Raw genomic sequence first — 16,486 nt, forward strand, 5'->3', positions numbered from 1 at the left:
GGTTTTATTTCTTCCTATTGTCCCATTTATCTTTGTAAATATGGCAAACTGTTATGCTCCTCTACAGTTACCTGGAAATCCAGGGGTTGTGCCTCAGGATTATCAGAGTAAAATCACATATTTTGATGGTACTGGCTCCTATACAGCTCAGCAACACACTAAGAAAATGCAAGATTGTTTTGAGAATTATGAAATAGATGATGATGATGTGAGGATGAATATTTTTGTCCAAAGTCTAACGGGCGATGTAAGGATTTGGTTTAGAGCGCTTGCTACAAATTCCATAGTTGATTCAGAAGCTCTTTATCAATCTTTTCTAAACAAATGGGAAAAGAAGAAGGATCCTTTACACATCTTGACAAAATATGACAATTTGAAAAGAGGCCCACAAGAAACTGTCCAGGACTATTGTGCTAGGTTCAACAATGTTTATAGTGCTATTCTTCAAAACCTTAGACCTCCACCTGATTTAGCTTTGATCAAATTCCCTGATGGATTTGATTCTGACATGGCATACCAACTGAGGGAAAGAGCCCCTCCAAGCTTAGCAGACATGCAGAATATAGCTATTAGTGTGGAGGCAAACCTGATTGCTAAACGAAATCGGGCAAGAGCTGAAAGAAGAACAACTTTCAAAGAAGAACCTTCAGCATTTGAACAAAAACTTGATGCAATCATCAAAGGCATGGACAAACTTGGGGATAGGGTGGAAACTATTGAAAGGAAATCATCATGGGAAGGTCAACCAAATAACACTACAAGAAACCTAAACTTTAGAAAAAATCAAATTCCAAATGTTGGAAGGGCTGGCCCTGACCAGAACATTAGACCTCCATTTCAGGAAAACTATGCAGAAGCCTCAACATCTAGTGAACCAACCGAAGACACCCAAATCAATCTAATGGGAATAAACAGTGAGCAACAAATTTTTCTAACACAAGATGACCAAGAGGCTCACAACTTCAATCAACTTCAAACCAAATTCTAAGAGTCATTTGATTTCAGGGAAGGCTATGATGCGACAGTATATGAGGTTCATAAACAGTACAAATTAAGAAGCAGAACCATAGATGTGCCTGAACCTGCCAAGATGAAAGATACCAAGCAACCAAAGAAAACAAAAGATAAAGCTGTCCTGATAGAACTCTCTACCAAAATAGACCCAGACCCAAAGGAAGTCACTGTGGAAGACATATCAGACCTACAGCCCTCAAAAAATCAGCCATACACATCCCCCCCCTCTAAAGAAAATCTAAACTGTCCTCCTGAAAATAATTTCAAAATAGATGTACCTCAAAACAACACTCATGATCGTGAGAAGATCACTGAAAATCCAGATGAGAAGGAAAAGTTTGTTGTCCACAATACAAAAATTTAGATAGAAAAACCTTTTAACTTAGAAATAGAAATAGGCAAGATGAAAATAGCTATTCCTCTCTCTGGATTGGCTAAACATGAAGTTTACAGACAACAAATCAATAGGTCACTACAAATACCAGAGAATAGGGATGCAGTCAATGTTCTAGATGATCAACCAGAATTGATTTTCGGTCCTGAGGTCAGTGGTAAAACAGTAGATGGAGGGGTTCCTCCATTCTATGTGAGCTTAAACATTCATGACAAAGTGCTACATAATGCTATGTTTGATTCGGGAGCTTCCCATAATCTAATGCCTAAATTTGTAATGGAGAGATTAGACCTAGATATTACAAGGCCATACAAAGACTTGTTCTCATTTGATTCCAGCCAGGTCAGGTGTCTAGGACTAATTAAAGATCTTTGTGTATCTTTGGTCCAATATCTAGCAAAAACAATCTTGATGGATGTGGTGGTAGCTGATATTCCACCTAAGTATGGTATGCTTTTGTCCAGATCTTGGGGTGCAAAACTCCAAGGATCTTTGCAGCTAGACATGTCCTATGCCACTATCTCAGTCTTTGGTCAGCCAAAGAGATTGTACCGGGAAACATTAATGAAATATGTGGTTAGCAGTCAAGAGAAACCCCAAAACTTCCCCATCTATTCTATGCATTCCGATATGGATTCATTCATTTTATATAATGCTGGGATGTGTCCCAAAACTGATGTCAAACTCCTAGAAACAGCACAAACAGAAAGCATAGAGGAACAATCTAGTGCCCAAGATCAAAAAATTGTTGATGTGATTAATGCAATAAAGGAAAATGACATATCATATGAGTTACAAGAGCCAAATCTGCCCACTGAACAAGCTTCCAAAACTCTTAAGGCTAGTCATAACCAAGAAATCTTATGGTACTTGGAGTTCGATGGCTCGGTAAACAAATTAGGAGCAGGGGCAGGGGTTTGGATACACAACATGCAAAATGACCATGCTGAAGGTCATGCATATAGGTTAAATTTCAGATGTACAAACAATATGGCCAAATATGAGGCCCTTCTACTAGGTCTCAAACTCATGAAAAGTATTGGGGCAGCTAGGATTTCAATTCTAGGAGATTCAGATTTGATCATACAGCAGATGAAGGGAAACTTTATTACAAATGATCTTAGATTGAGGGCTTACAGAGGGGTGGCCATTGAAATACTTAACACCTTCTCAGAATCTCAACTCACCAAAATTCCTAGAAAGCACAATTTACATGCACATAGCTTGGCAACCTTTGCCAGCACTTGCAAGCTACCATTTGAGCCCAACCACCACTTCACTGCTAAAATCAAGCACAGACCTGCTATCCCAGATAATGTCAAAAATTGGCAGGTCTTTGAAAATGATACACAGATAAATAATTTCCTCACTTTGAAAGAGGAATTCTCAAGTATAAACATTGATACTAGCACCATTGATGAACTCCAGCAAGTAGACAAAAGTGAGCAAACTATCTCAGCTGAAACAACAAATCTGATTTTGCACCCAACAACTTTTGATGACAAGAATTTACAAGAGCTGAAGCAAACAGACCTTGATGAAATAGCTAAGGGGGAACCAGAAGTAATTGAACTAAAGGATAATTTTCTGCCCACCAGCTTAACTCCTTTGGAGGACATATTTGATTCAAATGACATTCCTAGAAAGCCAAATATGCAACCTCTCAATGCAGAAATTGAGGACTGCAACATTGGAACCACAGAAAATCCCAAAATGGTAAAACTCTCCAAAGCATTACCTGCTGATCAAAAGATGAAATATATTGAGTTGTTTAAGGAGTTCCAAGATGTTTTTGCTTGGAGTTATGAGGACCTCAAGTCCTATAATACTTCTGTCATCCAACACACTATACCTTTGAAAGAGAATCAGAAACCTTTTAAACAAAAACTTAGAAGGGTGAATCCTGTCCTCCTACCCCTGATTGAAAAGGAAGTTAAATGAATGTATGAAGCTGGAATCATTGCACCTATTAGATTCTCAGAATGGATTTCAAATCTAGTGCCTACTAGGAAGAAAACTGGAGAGATAAGACTATGTGTTGACTTGAGAAATTTGAACAAAGTCTCTCTCAAAGACCATTACCTCTTACCAAAAATGGATCATATCCTACAAGGGGTAGTAGGAGCCACTAGGATATCACTGCTAGATGGATTTTCAGGATTCAATCAGATTTTAGTCCACCCGGATGATCAAGACAAAACTGCCTTCAAATCGCCTTGGGGAACCTTCAAATATGTAAAAATGCCTTTTGGACTCAAAAATGAAGGGGCCACGTTTCAAAGAGCAATGGATATAGACTTTGCCAAAGAGATCCATGATTTCTTAGCCATATACCTTGATGATCTCACTGCTTTTTCAAAATCAGACCAAGAACACTTAGAGCATTTAAGGCAAGTGTTCCTAATTTGCAGAAAATATGGCATATCATTGAACCCAAAGAAATCACTGTTTAGCCTAGAAGAAGGCAAACTCCTAGGTCACATAATTTCAAAATATGGCATTAGGATTGACCCGGACAGAATTCAATCTATTCTCCAAGTGCCCCATCCAAGAAACATCAAAGAACTGCAAGCTTTTTTAGGAAAGATTAATTTCCTAAGGAGGTTCATTCCCAATTTGGTCGAACTAATAAGACTGTTGAATAATATGCTGAAGAAATATTCTAAAGTCAAATGGACCATGGAATCTAAACAATCCTTTGAGGACATCAAAACAACGCTAACAAAAACACCAGTCCTCACAAGTCCCAAGTTTGATAGAGATTTCATCATTTTTTCCTTTGCATCTGAGCATACTATTGCTGCTGTCTTATTGCAAAAAGATGATCAAGGGTGTGAGAAGCCCATTGCTTTCTTCAGCAAATCCCTTAGAGATGCTCCCCTAAAATATCAGATCATGGAAAAGCAAGCTTATTCCCTTGTAAAAGCCATCAAGGATTTCAGAGTTTATATCTTGTACTCACATGTGATAGCCTATGTTCCAAATGCTGTGGTTAAGGATATTTTAACTCAAGAAGGAATTGAAGGTAAAAGGGGTAAGTGGATAACCAACATCTTAGAGTATGACATTGAAGTCAAGCCTACAAAACTCATAAAAGGACAAGGGTTAGCTAAATTAATGACTGAGACCAATTTCCAAGCCCTTGACATCAATGAACTGGATAACGCACAGGAGATGGCGACTCCACAGATCAATCAAGCCTTTTTACAATCACCTTGGTATGCTGACATATGTTTTGTATTGTTAAACCTATAAGCTCCTCCAAGGTTATCCAGGAATAAAAAGAGATTCTTGAAAATGAAGGCATCGAAGTTTTGTATTATAGATAATGTGTTGTTTTGGAAAAATCATGAAGGGATTTTGCTAACTTTCCTAATTCAGGATGAAACTGACAATGTACTCAAGGAATTTCATGCAGGTGACTGTGGAGGACACTTGTATTGGAATTCAACAGCTGATAAGATCCTAAGAGCTGGTTTCTATTGGCCCTCCCTATTTGCTGATGTGAAAATATTTGTAGTTTCATGCCATAAATGCCAGATCTTTGAAGGCAAGAAAAAGCTGTTGCCTTTACCCCTCAAGCCCATTTCAACTGAAAGACCGTTTCAACAATGGGGTTTAGACTTCATTGGAGAAATTCATCCTTCCTCTTCTGGCCAACACAGGTGGATTTTGAGTGCCACAGACTATTTTACCAAATGTATAGAAGCCATCCCTTGTAGGCAAGCCAATGACTCAATCATCATGCAATTATTAGAAACCAACATCTTGTCTAGATTTGGCTGTCCGGAAAAGATTATTACTGACAATGTTGCTACTTTCAAATCCAAAAGAATGATCAATTTCTGTCATAAGTACCGCATTACCTTGGGCCACTCCACGACCTATTACCCTCAAGGTAATGGCCTAGCTGAGTCATCCAACAAGAGCCTCATCAACATCATCAAAAAGGTCTTGGAGGAGAATAAAAAGAATTGGCATAAGAAGCTTATAAATGCACTATGGGAAGACAGACTGACCACCAAAAGATCTATTGGTACCAGCCCATATGAGTTGGTATATGGCCTGGAGGCTGTGTTCCCCTCCTCCTTAGGAATCCCTGTGATCAAGTTACTGCAAGAAATACAAGCAAAACATAATGATATTCAGAGAAGGATTAATCAAACTATTCACTTGCAACAGACAAGAGAGGAAGTATATAAGAGAACCCAGGTTCTACAAGATAAACTCAAGAAGATCTTTGAAAAAAGAACAAAAGTTGAAGATTTCTTCATAGGAAACAAAGTGTTGATAGGAGGGAAGACAAAGGAAAGCATGGCAAATTTGATTTCCTGTGGAAGGGACCTTATATTATTCAGGCTGTACAAGGTAACAACACCTACTTTTTGAAGAGTTTGGATGGCACAAATGCTAAGGAGGGTCTAGTCAATGGGCGAATGCTCAAGCATTATTTTTATTCTCTATGATCAACATAACACAACTGTATATTGTACATAAATAGTTGTCTTTCCAGCAGTTTTCATTTACAACAATTAGATAAGGAACAAGATGCAGCAGATTTTGAGGAAAAAGTCAAGGAATTACACCACCTTTTGTGTATATTTTGAATTTATCAGAAGATATCAAGAAGAAGACTTGGGAACTATAAAGATGATGACAAACACTCAGAGAAACCATCAAAGACAGAGCTGTAATTTTGCATAGATCATCTCATAAGGAGTGCACACATGCTACAAAGGTTCAGATCATTGGTCTCCAGGAAAAGGAAGTTTCAGATTACAACAAACAACTGAAAACAAAGCCATCTAACCTACTGTTCTTGGCTTTTCACCTGGAAAAGCCATCCCCAAGTGGAGCCACTATTAGGTTCCTATACCAATAGGTATCATTTCTCATGATTGACTATGGAAGTGCCAAATATGATCATCCTTTCCATGTTATAAAGGTTCCATATTTTGTGTATAGATAAAGAAAATTAAAAAATAAAAAGAGGGTATGCCCTAAAAGAAAAATCAAAGGGCAAGAAGAATGAATTGGTCGACAAAAGAAAAAGAAAATGAACCCCAAAGAAGGACCAGGAAAGTGGTTAGTCAAAATGCCCCTACTATTTTATTTGCACAAAGTAAGTTCACAAGGTACAAACATTGTTTCATCACACCTAATGGATGGCCCAACAGCTCAATCTAGGTCAGTCCATATTTAAATTTCCTACTGTAGAATAGAGAATAAAGATTTGTCCAAACAGTTCAAGCTTGGCAGATGATTAGATAGGTAGAGAGAATAAGGAACCCATCTGCTTAATCTGGGCCCTTGGAAGAGATAAGGGTAGATTTAGATAGGAGGGCATTCAAAAGAAAAGATGAAAATCAGGGTTTGCTAGGCCAAATGCACCCAATCAAAAGGAAGAAAAAAAGCTAGGTGTATTAGGATGGGTAGGCAGTTTGAGGTTGCAGGAACAAGTTTGTGATCATGTTTGCTTTGTCAAGAAGGACTCATTTCATCAAAGACACAAATATCATGACAAAGTGACTGCAGGACAATAGAAGCATGACTAATTTCCCCTATCATTCCCCCAGAAATCATTTGCTAACACCCCCTTAAGGACCTTGGGATCTACCCAATAGTCCTATTTCACTTCATGCTATGAGAAATGCTAAGTTAAACTCTGAGTTTACTTGGTGAAAAGAAGCCACATTTCTTGTGTAAAAATGATAATTTCATACTCTTTACATTTTCCTATGCCTAATTTTTCACTCTATAGACTTAGCATTTACTCATGCAGTTTCATTCCATATATTCATATTGACATTCTAGCTTATTGTATAGCTCCTTTAATTATTTCCCCTCCCCTATTTTACAAAAACTATACAAAAAACCCAAAAAATATAAATATCCCTTCCCTTGGAAAGTTTAGCCATACAATACAGTTTTGGGGAAATATTAAGTCCATTCGGGACCTTAATATTAACCCTTCCGCATTCGTGCTCCACAGGGGTTTATTTAACATTGGTTAAATAAATAACCGTGCTCTCACATAACCTCTGTACCCTCCATAACCAAAGTCTTTACCCCCGAAATTAATTTGAAGCATTAAAATAATGTGTGGGCCCCCATACATTACCCCACCGCCACTTTCATCAACCGTCCGTCGTTCGATCCAACGCTGTAAATCCAACAGCCTACGCTGATATCGGAGCCGCCCTGCTGTACGAGGGTTAGCGCTCGATAGAAAGCAGTTTTTCCATCGTACACAGGGACACGTGCCCCATTCCCATTGCATCGGGCCCGCTTTGACAGAAACCGCCCCCGTACCAAAAGCGGTCCGATGAAAACCATTTACCACTTGTTCTCCCTGCCGCGCACATCATCCCCACATCAGCGTCTGCGTCAGCACCCCCACCACTATTCCATCCGTCGTGTCTGCCCCGTCACCCATCCACGTCATTGACCACGTCACTTCCCATACCTCGCTATGTGACAAACCTACGTCATGCTGATGTCAGCACAAAAAGCGCCAAAAGGTCCGAAAAAACCCAAATTTTCGTTAAAGCTCACGAAAGTGATGTTTTTTGTTTATTTTCTATGCAACCAATAGTGAAGTCTATGCATGAGAATTACGTTGTATCCATCATCAATGTCCCAGTCCATCACCTAGGCATGTTCAACTTACAAACCCGACCTCCTTGGCTCTACCTACAACTGCATTTCGCACCAAGGTCTCGTAAAACAGGTATTTACCCGTGAATCACCCATAAACCCAGTTCTTTCATAATTTCTCTGTTAAGAATCACTGAAAGAGCTAAATTCAACTCAAAGACACTATTGGCCACTAGCTCCTGCGCTCTACCTCACCGTGTAACAATATTTTTGAGCAAAGCCTACCAATTCTGTGACCCTCTAACAAAATGTCCATTAAATCTTGAAAACGAGCTCTTGTCTGCCTGCAAAACCACCAAAAACATCTGCAAAATCCACACTCTTTCCACTGTTTTTAAGCTTCCTCATCAAAGAACCCTCCAGACTATGTATTACCTTTGATTTTTACTCTGTAAGCCCATTTTTATAAAAAACTCAAGTTGCAAGAATTCCTGCTTAAAGCCCTCTGTCAGAACTCTATTTCTTGTTGATACATAGACTCAAATCTAATTATAAGCATAGAAAACCATGGAGGCTCCAGTAGCCCTAAACATTGCACCGTTGAATGCACCTCATAGGCAGTTAGAGTGGTTACCTCTAGCTGATAGGGATTTTCAGATTGATGACATGGAGGGTCAAAAGCCTCACCTACAAGTTTTTTGTGAGATAAGGAATAGTCATAAAAACAACACTGACATATTCAGAATCTGGGAGTCCAATATGTCTATATACTACCTGCCTTCAGTCAATGTCTTCCCTTATCTCATCCATCAGTGTTGTGCTAATTATGAGCCTTCTCAAAGGGTAATAATGGACCCTGCTGGAAATGTCCTCTTTTACATTACCCCTCAGTCTATAAATGAGATGCTGCACTTCGAGCCAGCTCAGCCTTTGGTCCCTATCGCCATGAAAAATTTTCTGGACCAAGCCTCCAAGTTGTCCTCTGCAGAAATTGACTGAATTGCCAAGCTGTTCATGCCACCAGATTGCTACTCCAGATACAAAATTCCCTACCATCATGCCTGGTTTAGTGAAGTTGGAAAAATGCTCATAGACATGATTTCCTACATTCTGGGATTTAGAACAAGTGAAATTGTAGATGAAACTGTCTTTGCTCTAATGTCCATGTTTGCTCCAGGACAACCCCTTGCTGTCAAGTTTGACTATGCCACCTTCATAGCCAACAAAATTCATGAGCAGTTCATGAACCTAGAGAGGGAGAGAGTGTTCAAATACACTGCATATATATACCATTTGATGTTGTACTATCAACCTAATAGTTTCACAGTCCCCCTTAAAAAGTTGGATGCTAAGGGGGAGCGAAGGTTTGTAATATTTTGGACCTCAGTATTCTATCATGTTGGCATCTCCCCATATACATATTGTGAATTTATTGACCTTTTCATATATCTAGCCACCTGTTTATTGTCAATAACTCCTCCTGCCAGGCTCTCTGCTAAAATGCAGAAAATCTTGCACCTATCAAAGGAATATAGCATTGGTGATTGGTACTTTTACCAAAACCATACAGTGATTAAGATCTATGGCTGTCAAATGGCTCCCTTCAAAATGCCAAAATATGTCCCTATGAGACTCTTTGCCCTAGAATACTAGAGGCAATTCAGTAGTTCAGGTCTGACCCATTTCTATGGTTCTAGGAAAAAATCACAGCTCAAGGTAAGGCACCAATTGGGCCCTTTTATCTTTAATAAAAGGGAAGAAGCATGGAAGGAGGCTGACACCATTCTGAGAGACAAACTTAAGCTGAAACAAAGTTTTCTTTGGGCACCATATGACCCTGAACATTTCATAAGCTTTAGAAGAGTCAAACACAAGCTTACAGGATATGTGCATTATAGTATCCCTCAAATTGAACAGTATTCCAATCAACAAGAGTGGGCAGAGGGCACACTAGTTGAAGAGCTTACTAAAGAAGAGATAACAGAAAAAGAAATCAAAGACCTTGAAAAATCAGTTGACCTGGGATCTTTTGGACAGGTATTTTTCACATCGCCTCGACACCTTGGAGCAGGCACATCATTTGCCATGACTTCCCAACAACTTGCCCAAGTAAGTGCTCCACCTGCAGGGACATCCAAAGGAAAAGAGCTGCAGCATTCAGAGCAGCAGGTTCACCATTTAGAGCAACAGGAGATAATGGCAGACTGGCCAGACACAAGCAAAGAACAAAGTCAAGGGAAAGCCCCTTCAACACAAGCAAAAGCACCTGAGGTCCCTGTCTTGCAAACTCCTCTCAATGAGGAAAGAGCAAAGAAAAGGGACAGGCAGGAAGAGACACCTACAGGGGCCTCCACAGAACAGCAAGGAGAGAAAAGGTAGAGGCTAAACCCCTATTCTGAGGAAGGGTTTATAGAGGAGACAACAAGCAACCAAGGGGGTGAGGAAACAACCGAACAACAGATTCCTCTGAGCATGGAAACATCGGCTAGCTCCTTTCAACAGGAGCAAGAGAGACAACAAGGTGTGGAGGTTACCTCAACCTCCACCAAGCAGCAGAGCAAGCAAGGCTCTGACATAAAGAAGGCATTCACAGAAATCAAGGCCAGAAATGAGCCAGTAAGATTCCAGCTCTACAACCAGTTACTAAGAATGGCTCCCACTAATCAACAGAGGCTAATGGCAGCCTATGACATCCAAGAAGGGAAAATGACCCTCAGTCATTTCAGACCTACAGTACAGCCGCCCCAATCAGCTGTTGATTATATCAGAACCAATCTGGAAGTCCTTGCTAAAGACATCCACCCAATGGACCATATTGAGTTACACAAACAAACTGGAGGAATGGTGTACTCCACCTTGGCAGATAAGGAAATATTGGCCCACAGACTGCAGAATTCACTTCACAACACTTCTGCCCAATTAGAATTGGAGAAAGCTTCATCACAGGCCAAGGACAATAGAATCAAATCCTTGGAGGAGATCATTATGGAGCTGGGACATGATCCCAACGATCCCAAGGGCATGCAAGCTTTGATTAAAAAGAAAGAAGAAGACATAGCAACCCTCAGAAAAAAACTCAGCCTGCCACCTACAATTCATCCTCAAACCACATAAGTAGCACAACAAAAAGAAGAGGAGGATGTAGTAAGTCTGCTTATGAGGATGCATAAGAGACTGATAGAAACAGAGAGTGCCTTGGAGGCATCACTGCAAGGAAGACAGGGAGAGTTGGCCTCTTAGCTAGCTCAAACAGCTTTAACTCTTGAGACTGCGCCTCCTACAGTCACCACAACAGTCCCTCCTACTGATCCAGCAGCAACAACAGGCACCTCAACTCTAGCCTTAACTCCAGCCTCAACTTCAACAACAACTACAGCAGCAGTAGAGAAGGAGGCCAACCTGAGCATGGAGGAGATGATGAAAGAAATAAAGGCTCTGGAACTGCAGATGGAAGAATTAAAAGAAGCCAAAGAAAATCTGGCCCAAATTGAGGTAAGATATGACAAATCAAATATGGATGTGGCTGAGAAGACAAGGGAAGTAAAAACCTTGGAGAAAAGAATAAAGGAGTTGGAGAAGGACCTTACTTTAGACAAAACTCTAGCTGAAATCAAGAAAGTTTTGTGGGCCAAAATTGGCCAATCCATTACTGACCAATGGCAATCCATCCAGACTATACATGAGCAGATAGAATTGATAGGCTTAGCTCAATTTGAGACTCAAAAGGCTAGAGAATCATAGGGAAATATGCCTCAGCAAGCCAACAGAATGATTCAATTCTTGAACACTCATACCAAAGAGCAATTGGTAGCACTAGGTATCAGGAATAGGACATATACCATCTTGCTAGTGAAAAAGGTGCTGACCCTATGGAATTTTGTGCAGACTCTGGAAAGAAAATGCCAAGAAATGCAGGCAGAGATAAATGACTTCAAAATAAATTTTGCAGCATTACAGAGCAGAGGGCTACCTAGTTTATTAACCAGCGCTGGAAGACTGCTATCACATGAGCATTATGGCAACAAGGTAAATAATTATGCCTCCAATCAAATTACAGCATCCTCAAGCACCTCAGAAGAAACAGGGCCTCCCACTGGACAAAGTCTGTATGACAAATTAGAAAATATGTTCTACATTAAACATGAAATAAACCATCTTTTTGAAGTCTAGCCCATCTTTTATAGATACACTGAAGCTGATGAAACACTGATAAAAATACAAAGACCTCAGTTGCCTACAGAGAATTGGTGGCAAGGAATACTGGAGACATTGCTCAGGTAATTTTGTTTTCAATTTTTTGGTCAGCCACAGGTCAGCAAATACAGAGGTACAGTCCACCTGTCCAAGAGTGAAAACAACAGAAATAACAAGTCAAATGGCGACTATAGCTCGTTGATGAAAACTAAGAACTGATGACGAGGCCAGGGCAACAACATAGCAACATCAAGGCAGCAAACGCAGAGTAAATACGCAGCAACTAGCCAAATCACTCAGTCCAGAAAGTCAAAATACCTCTAACAAATCGGGCAGCTAGCACATTCATATTTACTGCAGCATTTATTTCCCTCATTTACTTCTTCTTAAGATTTGGTAAAGGAAGTTATGAGTTCAGAAATGATCTTCACGAAATTTTGTATCTCCTTGTTTGTATAAATACCTGCCCATAATATGTATTTGGGGTTGGTGATTTTTTCTCTGGACTGCGCTGTAAATTTTGAGGCTGTCTAATACAAATGGCCATTCAAGTTCACTATTGCTGCACCGTCTGAATGTGGATTTAATGTTCTGGGAACCGCTACAGAATTCCTGTGTCTTTCTATGGATCAATAAATTGCTCTAACCTATGTTTATGTCTTCTGTGTTTGCAAATATCATATATGTTTCATAGTATTAGTAACAGAGAAAAGGAATAACCCAGGATTTGTTTAAATGCACCCTGTGTTCAACCTCTGCTATTAATTATGTTTTCTTTAGGATTAGTCATAAATATGAATTCTTAGCCGCTCATGTTTACACTAATTCTTTCACTTTGAATACTATTTAGGAATTCTTAATTGCTCCTAGATAATATTCAAGCACCTTCCTTCTGCCAGCATGATCAAGGATTCTTGATTGCCCTTCATCCACTGGCCTCCATTCCACCAATTTCCAGATTTGAAAATTGTTTTGAGAACTGTCTATCTTGCTCTTTAGCATTACCATTTACCCAAGAAACACCTTCAGCAGTACCCCATTATTGACTCCATTGCCCAATAGTATAAACTATTTTGGACCTGCATCCCAGCTCTATTTGAGATCACCATCCAACAAACTAAACACCAAATTCTGTGCATCATAACTAGCCTAAAATACTCCAAAACAAAGCTAAATTACAAAGGGAGAGCCCTCTCTGGTTGCAGGTAGGCTAGAACCTGCAGCTAAAAGACTGGTTAGTGGTTACCTCGGCCGTATTCCCTCCTAAAGGCAGATAACAACCTGAGTGATAACACATTCATTATCAATTGGGCTAAGCATAAATTTTCGACATTTAAAATTAAATATTGAATCAATGGATACTCTTTTGGAGAACCAAATTAATAAAGTGTTATAAATAATTTTTGAACTCTCTCGTGTCTATGGGCCTCACTTTGGCCTCATACTAGGACTCTTTACCCTTGAAAAAGGACTCATGACAATGATTTCATGTGGGATTATATTTCAGGAAGGAAAACGAAATAATTCCATGTGTATCCATTGGGGTAAGTATTCAAAAAATAATGCAATGTGTATCTTTTAGAATAAGTATTTAAAATTCTTATCATAACTCTAAAAAAATACTCTTGTTATTGAATTCACGTGGGATTATATTCCATGATGGAAAATAAAATAATTCCATATGTATCCATTGGAGTAAGTATTTAAAAAAGAATGCAATGTGTATTTTTTGGAATGAGTATTTAAAATTATCTATCATAAAGAGTATTTTTTTCTTCAATTTGGATTGTCCACAAAATACATAATGATATGGATTCCATTCATTTTTACTTTTATTAGTTGTTGGGTAGTGCCCAGTTTCTTCACACATGTAGAACCACAATTCAAATGTGGAACCACAATTCAAATTTGGTTTGTTCATTTACGTAGTAAATAAATTTTCATGAAGCTTAAAGACATGTTATAAAAAGGAAGCCATGGACAATATTTTAAAGAAGAGAAGATAAAGTAAGGTTTTTTTCTTGAATGATCCTTGAAGCTATAAAATTATTGAGTGATCCCTTAGAGCATGCACAGCCACTATTTTGTGCTTTACTTCTTTCCATGCCATGAGGAGATGAGTGACACTCTTTTTATAGAGAAAGAGAAAAGCTTCCAAGGAGAAAAAAGAATCCTCCCGAGGAAGGGAGAGTCCACCTACACTTTCTCATCCAATGGTATATACATATCATTGCTTTACTTCTTGTTTTTTAGTATTATTTTCATGGTTTGCACTCTTTTATTTCCTTTCCATTTTATATGATTTCATGTGGGATTATATTTCAGGAAGGAAAACGAAATAATTCCATGTGTATCCATTGCAGTAAGTATTTAAAAAAGAATGCAATGTGTATTTTTTGGAATGAGTATTTAAAATTATCTATCATAAAGATATTGGAATATTCATGTAGCGTGACACCCTTTAATAAATTTAGAGTATTTTTTGCTTCAATTTGGATTGTCCACAAAATACATAATGATATGGATTCCAGTCATTTTTATTTTTATTAGTTGTTGGGTAGTGCCCAGTTTCTTCACACATGTGGAACCACAATTCAAATTTGGTTCGTTCATTTACGTAGTAAATAAATTTTCATGAAGCTTAAAGACATGCTATAAAAAGGAATCCATGGACAACATTTTAAAGAAGAGAAGATAAAGTAAGGTTTTTTTCTTGAATAAAATTATTGAGTGATCACTTAGAGCATGCATAGCCACTATTTTGTGCTTTACTTCTTTCCATGCCATGAGGAGATGAGTGACACTCCTTTTATACAAAAAGAGAAAAGCTTCCAAGGAGAAAAAAAGAATCCTCCCAAGGAGGAAGGAAGAGTCCACCTACACTTTCTCATCCTCTTCATCCTAACAAAAAAGCTCTATCCAATGGTATATACATATCATTGCTTTACTTCTTGTTTTTTAGTATTATTTTCATGGTTTCCACTCTTTTATTTCCTTTCCATTTTATATGATGAAACGGCATGTATTTAATTGAAATGACATCATAATAAATTCACTATTGTTACTGTAGAAACCTTACACTATAGTAAGAATATTTTTGTTGACACAAGTTACAAAAACAACTAAACATATTGGTTACTCCACTTGGATTTTTAACCACTAGTTCATTTTCCATAGGTTCTAGAGGCTTTCTATTAATTTTCTTTGTCTTATAGGTTGCCAAATTAGCCTACTCATAGTTTCAAGTTAAAATTGTATCCTATTAAACAAGAGGGATTCATTTACCTATCACATACACATTCACATGACTTTAAAAAAAATAGATGTGAAAACATGCAATAACCACATTACTAACTCATGAGACTTGCACAAATTTCTACATACAAACCCACACAAACTCCTTTTTTTTATAATCTTTTTTATAGTTTTCAATTTTAGTTTTAGTTAGGTAATAAGGTGTAATTTCATGTATTGTGTAAGCCTACAAAATATATCTTTGAAAGTTCATCCTTAAAAGTTAGTTAGACAACTTAGATTGGTAGGGGGTTATAGAGAACTAAGTTTTCTTTTCATTGCCAGATGGTTGCATACAAAAAACATGTATTTGTAGCCATATTTTCTAATTTTCAATTGTATTTATTTTTGGACTAGAAGTAAGCTTTCTTATCCTAGTATGTTCTCTACCTCACACTCTCAAGTGATCTTGGTAGACCAAAAAGGTGTGAAGGCATATTCATATCCCTTGCAATTTACAACACACATCCATGAATTTGATTAGTTATAGTAATGCACCCATACATGTGCAAACATTCATGTTTTAATATTTTAAAGGTTTCAAATCAAATTTAGAGCTTAAATAGGAATACGTAATGAACAATATGATGTCCACATGATCCAATTTCTCTCACACATGTTTTTGCAAAAACACTTGCACACACTCTCACTCACACACTTATAAATATTTGTAGGTCCATGCTTTATGGGTTTTCTCTTCTTCCTATTCTCATAAATGTTATATAGGAGTATCATAGAAATCAAGATGTTCTAAATAATTTTTCATCACACCCTTAAGTAAATGAATTGGTTCATAAACCTAGTTCCAGAATTTTCAAAATCAATTATAAAGTAACCAACTAAAATCCTCATCATGAGGTGACAACAAATATGTTAGTTGAGGTTAGGATCTTCAAGTGATACATCCAAAAATATTTTATTTGAAATCTTAGAAGTTGACTTTCTAGTGTGGTTAAAATCCTTCATCTCCAAGGTGAAAAATGTCAAAGGCAT

The sequence above is a fragment of the Pinus tabuliformis genome, chromosome X (assembly GCF_031772625.1).
Source record: "Pinus tabuliformis cultivar Carrire ecotype Pingquan chromosome X, CPIR1, whole genome shotgun sequence".
NCBI classification, from domain to species: domain Eukaryota; kingdom Viridiplantae; phylum Streptophyta; class Pinopsida; order Pinales; family Pinaceae; genus Pinus; species Pinus tabuliformis.